The sequence below is a fragment of the Solanum tuberosum genome, unplaced genomic scaffold (assembly GCF_000226075.1).
Source record: "Solanum tuberosum cultivar DM 1-3 516 R44 unplaced genomic scaffold, SolTub_3.0 scf00151, whole genome shotgun sequence".
In the NCBI taxonomy this organism is placed as follows: Eukaryota; Viridiplantae; Streptophyta; class Magnoliopsida; order Solanales; family Solanaceae; genus Solanum; species Solanum tuberosum.
Window position 1 is genome coordinate 177206 of NW_006239077.1, and position 8822 is coordinate 186027.

The window sequence follows — 8822 nt, forward strand, 5'->3', positions numbered from 1 at the left end:
GTAGTTTATGCTAAACTATTGTGCTCACGCCCTAGGACAGGTCCCTTTTTTGTTGGATTGTCACTCTCTACTGTTATGGGAGTGTTCTCAAAACTACTCTCCTTGTCTATTGCCCTCAAGTTTTGCCCATTCTCCCTCGCTTTACTAGATGTCTGAATGTTGTTATCATTTATTCCTTGATTTCGTGATTGTCTCCATTTGAGACTTCTCCCCTTTGTTACTCTTTGGAGTGCTCAATCCGCAAGTTTCCTCCACCCACTCTTTAGTCCATTATTGCTGCTCATTTGTGGATTATTCGTGTATTGCTTTCCCATCTTTTTCTTTATCCCCTAAAGCTTCAAATTTATTTGAGGAGATCACCCCATCTTATTCCATTTCATTATCTAAGGCTTTCTTCCCTGTGTGTTTCCTTTCCACCCTTCTTTTCTACTTTTTGTTCCTGGAAGTCTTCTTTGGCCTTTTCTTTGTTATGTACTTCTGTGTTGCCTATATTCGCCTTGTGCACATCAGTTTCCTTTGTTTTGGATTTCTCCTCTTTGTGATTTTCTTCATTCTTGTTTTCTTTTTTCGCCTATAATTCAGGGTGTTTACATAACACTGTTTTTCATTGTGTCCCTGTATCATACACGTCTTACAATATTTGGGAACATAGTCATACTTGATCTTTATCCATTTTTCAGTCATGGGTGTGTTTGGTAGGAAGGAAAACATTTTCCGGAAAATGTTTTCCTTCCTACCAAACACACCCATGACTGAAAAATGGATAAAGATCAAGTATGACTATGTTCCCAAATATTGTAAGACGTGTATGATACAGGGACACAATGAAAAACAGTGTTATGTAAACACCCTGAATTATAGGCGAAAAAAGAAAACAAGAATGAAGAAAATCACAAAGAGGAGAAATCCAAAACAAAGGAACCAATTACGGTGCATAATGTAGAAGGCAGGTTTTGACAGTAAGTTCATGTAACCCTCCAATAGAGTTGCCCTTATTAAGATGTGTATGTTGCTCAGCAACACTAAGTTGCACTCTCCCTTTAATTCACACTGTTTAGGGATTAATCTTTTTAGATCTTGAATATCAGATCATCGATATGAAACTTTTCCGATTATAACATATTCAATATTTTCGTTAACAATCATCTGCTCGATCTCCTCTTGTTCCCAAATAATTTTAGGTTCTCCATGCAAATATATAATTGATTTTAGCGGAATAAATTTTTTAGTGGCTGTCTGTGGTTGTGAAAGACCTGCATAAGTAGGTTTGTGGGACTTTGGGTTTGGTGAACCTGTGGTCGTGGTGGCCATTGCCACCAGAAAGCGTAGGCAAAACTAGATTTTAACGGCGGTAATATTTTTTCTATTAGAACAAGAAAAAGTGGTTATTGATCTAATTTCATTCATATTCTTCTTTCTTATAAAATTAAAAAATAACTGATAAATAAATATTCATTCACCTTTTTTTTGAAAAAGTATAATTGATATAATATATCTTTTGTCTTTTTTTTTTATTTTCTGTTTTTTCCATAATCTAATTCTACCCACCATTTAGGCTCTTTCTTTTAATTTTGTTTTTCTGTTTTTTTCTATATCCATAAAAAGGATAACCTACATAGTATATCTTCTTATTTATTTTTTCTACTATAGCAATTATTAGAAAATAACTTATACAATCATATTGCAAACTAATATATCAATAGTCATTGAAATATACCATTGTAATACACTGCAATATCCACCTAGTATATATCATATACAAATAGAATATCACTAAGGACTGATTCATTCCTTTAAATATATTTCTCAGAATATCATATAGAATTAGTTCATTCCCTCCGGAAATATTCTTCAATCTTCTTGATACTCACATGATACATATAATTTACTTTTCCCTCTATTTTATTCCATATGGCATCATTTGATTTGACATGATGTTTTTATTTTATTTTATTTTAAAAAAAATATTGTGATTTATAACAATCCTTAGATATTGTGTAGTTATAAATTATCTCATTAAAAATAAAGAGAAAGTTAAAACTATTTTTAAAAAAAAAATTATAATAAACTAATAAAGTGATATTCCTTTTTTTATATTTTTTATAAAGTGATATTCCTTTTGAAACGAATTAAAATGGAAAGAATATCACAGACGAAGAGAGTAATGAAATATCATAAATCACAGGTCTATTCTTTGCAGAAAAACACTTTTCAATCGACTACAAAATCCACATAATATATTACTAACTCCGTTTAATATTAGATGGACATTTTATTAAAAAATTTTGTCTTATATTATTTGATTATTTGGGATAGAATTAAATTTTATCAAACAAATTTCTAGGAACGAGTGGGGGAAGGGGTAAGGTTTGATTTTTTAAAAGTTATTTTGAAAAATAAAAGGACGCAGGAGGAAATGGTGGAGTAGGGTGAGAAAAAAATGTTAAATTTTATGGTAGTACTTTAATCTTTAGTTTTTAACTAGTATTAATTTATTTAGTTTTTGTCAATATGGAATATTTTATCCATGTGGTAATGTTTTTTGCAAATAAAAGAGAGAGTGTATTACATACACCATTGAGGTGTATTTCTCAAACTAGTAAGTGATAGTTTATGTATGAAACTTGCAATCTCAATAATTTAGATATGAAACTCAAAAAAAGTGAATAGTTTAGATGTGTTTTTAACACTTAACTCAAAATTTAAACAAATTTTAAAGGTTCAATTTTTTTTTCAAAAGGCTAATTACTCCATTCGTCCAACAATAATTGTCCACAATAATATTTTGGTATGTCCAACAATACATGTCCACTTTTTGAAATCAATTAATAACTTACACTTAGTTCCTAATTTACTATTATCATTAATTATAGTTATTTTCTTATTATATTTTTCAAGACATTGTATTTATTACTTCATCCGTTCATTTTTATTTATCATGTTAGTTGCGCTTTTCGAAAGTCAATTTGACTAATCTTCAAAGTTAAATTAGATTATATTAATTCAATATTTTCAACAAAAAAAATTAGATATTCAAAAATTATAAGAAAAGTATTATAAATTGCAATTTTTTGCTTATCGATATGATGAAAAATACATCATAAAATGTTAATAAAAGTTTTTATAGTCTGATTCTAAAAAAGAAAAAACTATGACTATTAAAAGTAGACGGAGGTAATATATTCAAATGGTGATATAATAAAACTACCCTTCTATTTATTAAAAAAAATTTAAATGTGCAAAGTCAATGAATACAATGTAGTCAATGAATACAATGTCAATTAATCAATTTTATTACTCCTTATGTCTCTAATTATTTGTCCATTTTGCCTTTTTTAGTTGTCTTCAATTACTTGTCCATTTCTACAAATCAAGAAAGGACAAAAAAAATTTACCTATTATATTCTCAATTAATTACTTTGAAAAAAAATAAAACTTCTTAAAATTCTAAATTTTTAATTCATCCACTTCATAATTAATAGAGATAAAATGATGAGTAATTAGGGACAGAGGAGTAATGATTTCTTAATAAACACGCAGTACACTGACAAAGTGACTTTTGAGCTAATCCTTTGGAGTAAGATCATATACCATTTTCTTGTCGATTTATATTCACTAGTATATATAACAGAAACATTTTAGTTCTAATTAGAAAATGAGAAGATTAAGTTAATGATTGAACCTTAATGAGTTTTAACAGAAACATTTTAGTTCTAATCACTTGAAACGAGAGCAGAGCTAAGATTAGATACTTCAAATAGATGACGTCAGAGTTCTGTTTTGGCCATTATAACTTGAGCAAGAGCAGAGCATTTTCACTGACTTCTTAATGAGTTTTCTTTAATTTTATTTATTTTTTGAGCTTCATATTACATGGCATAAAAAAATTGTTTTGTCTACTTCTTTCATGTCATTGCTGCATACTTCTCTTTAGAAATTTCTTGAAGAGTGATAAATTTAGTTGGATGATTTTATTGATATAAAGATCTAAATTGGGTTATTTTATTGATACAAAATAAAGTTTAATGACTTTATTAGATAAATTGTGAAAGTTGAGTGATCTTTTAAGATATTAACTCGGTAAAATGGTAAATTCATTATGTCAATTATTATTTCTTAATAGATGTGTTAATTAAAAAATGATGACAGAGGAATAATGATTTCTTAATAAACACGCAGTACAGTGACAAAGTGACTTTTGAGCTATCCTTTGGAGTAAGATCATATACCATTTTCTTGTCGATTTATATTCACTAGTATATATATTCTAATATTGTAATTTAATAATAAAATACATAAAACAGAGAGTATAGGTTGGAGTGTGTTGACGAATAGAATTAGTCCCAATAGAGGAGTAAGATCATATACCATCTCCTGTACTTTGGCATTGTTTGTGAACAAAATTGGGTATTGTCTTCTTGTAAGAATGAATGCAAGTATAAGAATTGCACCAATTGCAAGTGAAGTGATTGAGACCACTAACACTGAGAATTTTGCTCTTCTTGGATGTCCTGCTCCTAGTTCATTTGATACTCTTACACTGCTCAAATAAAAATAATTACACACTTTACTCTTAGATTTTATATTATTTATTATTTACTAAATAAAAGTACATACCTTATTGCAGCATTGAATCCAATATACAACATGAACGTCCATCCTGCTATGTTTTCACTACAATTTATATTGTGTCAGTTGTAGGTAAACAACAATAAAATAAAAAATTTCACATATATATATATATATATATATATATATACTTATTCTTTTTGAAACGGAAAAAGGTAAATTGAAAGTAGTGGGAGTGGGTGAGTGAACAAACCATATAGAAGTAGCATTGACCGCGATTTCTGCATCCTCAACGTATCCTGCCACGATAATCGAGGACATGAAATACCAAAAGTTCTAAGCTGCATGCATTCACAGTAAACAACGCAAATATTTGTCAAAAACAAATTTAATGACCTAGCAATATTATCATAAAATGAGTTAAATGTCAAAAACATATTTAAATTGTTCTTTTTTATGAGTTTTATATTTAAACTATTGAAAGTGCGAGAAACACAACTAATTACTATTCTTTTTTGTGTTCATACCTACATTGGAAGTGTGAGAAACACTTCTAAACTATAATTCATTAGTTTGACAACCACACTTTAATATTGACTAGACCAAATGTGTGTATCAGTGTTATATACACACACTCAGAGTGTACTAACAAAAATAATGTTTGCATTAGCTTTGTGTATTAATAGTACATTGTTTTATACATTTTTTTATGTTATGTATAACTAATGATACTTTAACTCACTATAAAATTGATCCAATGAGAGTAACAAACCATATCATGACCCCAGATGCAAGAGATAATCTAACAAATCCCCCAAGATTTTTGAAGGCCTCCCATGAAAATCCAGACCAAGCATCACCACATGAATTCCCCCACAAAATATATATCATTTTTGCAGTCACCATAAACCACCATGAACAATTTAGAAACCAGCCAAACCCCATCCCAATTTCAACATAAATAGCCAAGTTAACAAAGTGTGCATACCCCCAGCTATGACGGCCATAGTCATAATTTTGCTTTGAGCTTGAAGAAATTTCATGATAGGAAACTCAAAAGGCATAAGCAAAAACCATTGGTATCATCCATAACAAAAATTGCCCTGCCCATTCTGCTATTTTCTCTTGTTGCCCAATTAATCTTAGAATTTGTGTGGCAAATATGTTCAAAAACATTAAAACTAGCGCAGTTGCGTTCAGTATTATCCATGATCTCTGCATGTAAATTCCAAGCATATCTTTCTGTTTAGCTCCATATGCTTGCCCACACAGTGTCTCTAGCTAATGTGATTCCCATTCCCAACTGAATCGGAAAAAATATGTTAAACAATTGTAAGCAGCTAGATGAATGAGGGGAGAATTGCCCAAAATTATTTGATTTGGGATACTTACAAAAAAGTAGTCTAATAGTAACATGTAGCCCCTAAAATTAAGAAAATAGGTATCAGTATTCCATCTGAAAATCCAGCAATAACAAGGATCTAGATAGAAGTAGCAGTAAGTTGAATGGTTCCAACATGTCCAGCAAAGATTTGAGTAACAGCACCTAATGAGTATTGACAAAGGGAAGTGAAAATGGCAGGTCCGGAAGCGGAATTCCTTTATGAAGCTTTCCACATCATGTATCGCATTTGAAGGTGTAATTGAAGTAAGAAGTGGTACCTTATTTTCCTCCATTCTCATCCCTAACCAAACAGGTCCACAATATTCTTCACAAAACTTTTGAGTACTGATATTCGAATATTTCCTCAATGTGGTACCATCGTTTTTGCAGACACATTTAACATCTGCTACTCTCTCTAGTCTCCTATCTTATGGTACAAACTCCAAAGCCAATTTTATTTACAACTGTTTGGCGTGATATGAAATCATCATTTGAAGTTAAAGTTTTATTTGGATATGTAATTTTGACTTTTTATATTGTATGATTTTTCATAAACATAATAATTCTATAAATTGTAAAGCTATTAAAATTATCTCAATTCTTTATACAATTTTATCAAATAAGCAATAGTTTATAAAATCGCATAACACACAATCACAAAATTATTCTAAAAACATATAACTGATCAAACCTTAATTAAATAATAAAAAAAATTGATTTGAAGTAAAAATAAATTTCATATTGGTGAGAATAATATGAGATATAAATGATTTTAAAACTAATGATTAATATTTTTATATATATGTATGATAGACTTGAGATATGGTTGAAGCCTGATCTTTGCAGTTGGATAGCCAAATATCAATTCATGGAGGAGGGAAGCATTCATTAATCATGATCATTGTTTCTTTCTTTTGAGCTATAAACTTTATGGATTCTAGCTTAGAACTTGTCTTGGACAAAATGGTAGATGAAAGGGTTGAAGCAATATTTTTTTTGTTGCTTTCCTTTTTATTTGTTGGGAAAATGATAGTTTTAATCCCTGTGTTATTAGCTTATTGTGATTTTGGTCCTTGTATTATTAGACTAAGTACATTTAACCTTTAATTAAATAGAATGGGTAATTTTAGTCCTTATACATAACTTAAAGTTAACACGGTTAACTTTTGATATTTTAAAAATAAAAAAGATATTTTTTTGGATCAAAACTAAAATAATAAAAAAAAAATCTAAGCAATAATGTCACCAAATTTCTTCTTTCGTCTCTTTTCTTCTAATCTACAAATAATTTGAAGTCAAACACTCAAATATTAGTAGATGAGCGGAAGAAAAGAAATAAGATCACAAAACATCTACGATTAGCGGATTTAATATTCTTTTTTTTTATTTTTCACCTGGTGTTCGATGCTTGTATTGGAGCTCTGCTTAAATTTGGGTTCCGCATTACAGGACATATTTGAGGGTGGTGCTTCCAACAGGATTTTCTCCATATTCAGAGCTTGAACACGAGACCCCTAATTAAGGGTTGAAAAGTCCTATCATTGCACCATAATCTACTTTGATGAATATCAATATTATGATGTTAATGGCAACCATGCAAGGAGAAAACTGTTTTGCTATTCCGAGGCCATGGATATATATACTAATAATTGAATCACAATTTTTCCATTTGTTCTTATTTCCAAACTTTTACAAGTTTATTGGAAATTTGTGATAAATTATTTAAAAAGTGTTAACTTAAAAGATTTAAAAAGTAAAAGGATGGCAACAGTTTCCAGAGTTGGGATTGTTTAAGAATAATTAAAAAGAAGAGACAAAAGTTAGCGGTGTTAACATCAAGTTAGATATAAGGACTAAAATTACACATTTTATTCAATTAAAGATTAAATATATTTAGTCGAATAACACAAGGACCAAAACCAGGATAAGGTAATAACACATGAACTAAAACTATTATTTTCCCTTATTTGTTTAATTTGGTTTTTATAGCACTTTTAGGCCTGAAACTTTCTATGAAACATTTTTTATTTCTTGATAAATGGATTATGGGCCTGATTAATTTTGTTTAGAAAAAGATAAATCATATTTAATTGTAAAAATTAGGCAAATGACATAGTATAAGAAAGAAATTACTTCCTTTCCCTACTCTTTCATTAATTACCAAAAATCTTTTTTTTAGTGTTTTTCGGATACATAATATAGCAGTGTGGATACTTAAATTATTAAGTTGTTAGCAGCACGGATACTTAATTAACGGACGGATGCATAATATAGCAGCGCGGATACTTTAATTAATAACGGGCGGATACTTAAACTAATAAAGTATCCGGTTAAGTTGTTGGGGGAAAATAAGGGATTTTTGTATTTTAGTAAAAGAGTAGGGAAATATTGAGAATAGGTAAAGAAGTGTTGTGTATTTAAGTAATTTTTCCTATTTAATTTAGTGTTATGATTATATCAAAGGCTTTGTTCAATTTTTTTCTTAGATTGTGAACAAATAACTTTATACTTATAGAATCGACGAATCAATCCTCTGTGTGTAAGTTAAAACTCTATACACTAAAGTATTTACTATATAAATAAACGGACACATAAACGAATATATGATATATTAATTTTTTTTATTGAAATTGAATAAATAATTTTTCTAGAGCAACTTTCACATATAGCAAATTTAAAAATCATATATGTATGTTATAGCTATGGTTTGCATAATTGCGCTCCATAGCAAATTTTATGTTTTGCTATTTGAGTCTTTTGATTTGTATAATTCGCTACAAACATCGAATTTTATACAAATTGTTCAGTTTTGTATAAATTCATTTATACATTGTAATTTGTATAATAAGATCTGTATTTGTATAATTAT

At 29.1% G+C, this 8822-nt stretch overlaps 1 pseudogene; it reads right to left on the reverse strand.

The window, feature by feature from the left end:
* Nucleotides 1-379: 379 nt before the first annotated feature.
* Nucleotides 380-7397, reverse strand: LOC102590011 (protein DETOXIFICATION 32-like; annotated as a pseudogene).
* Between the last annotated feature and the right edge of the window lie 1425 nt (nucleotides 7398-8822).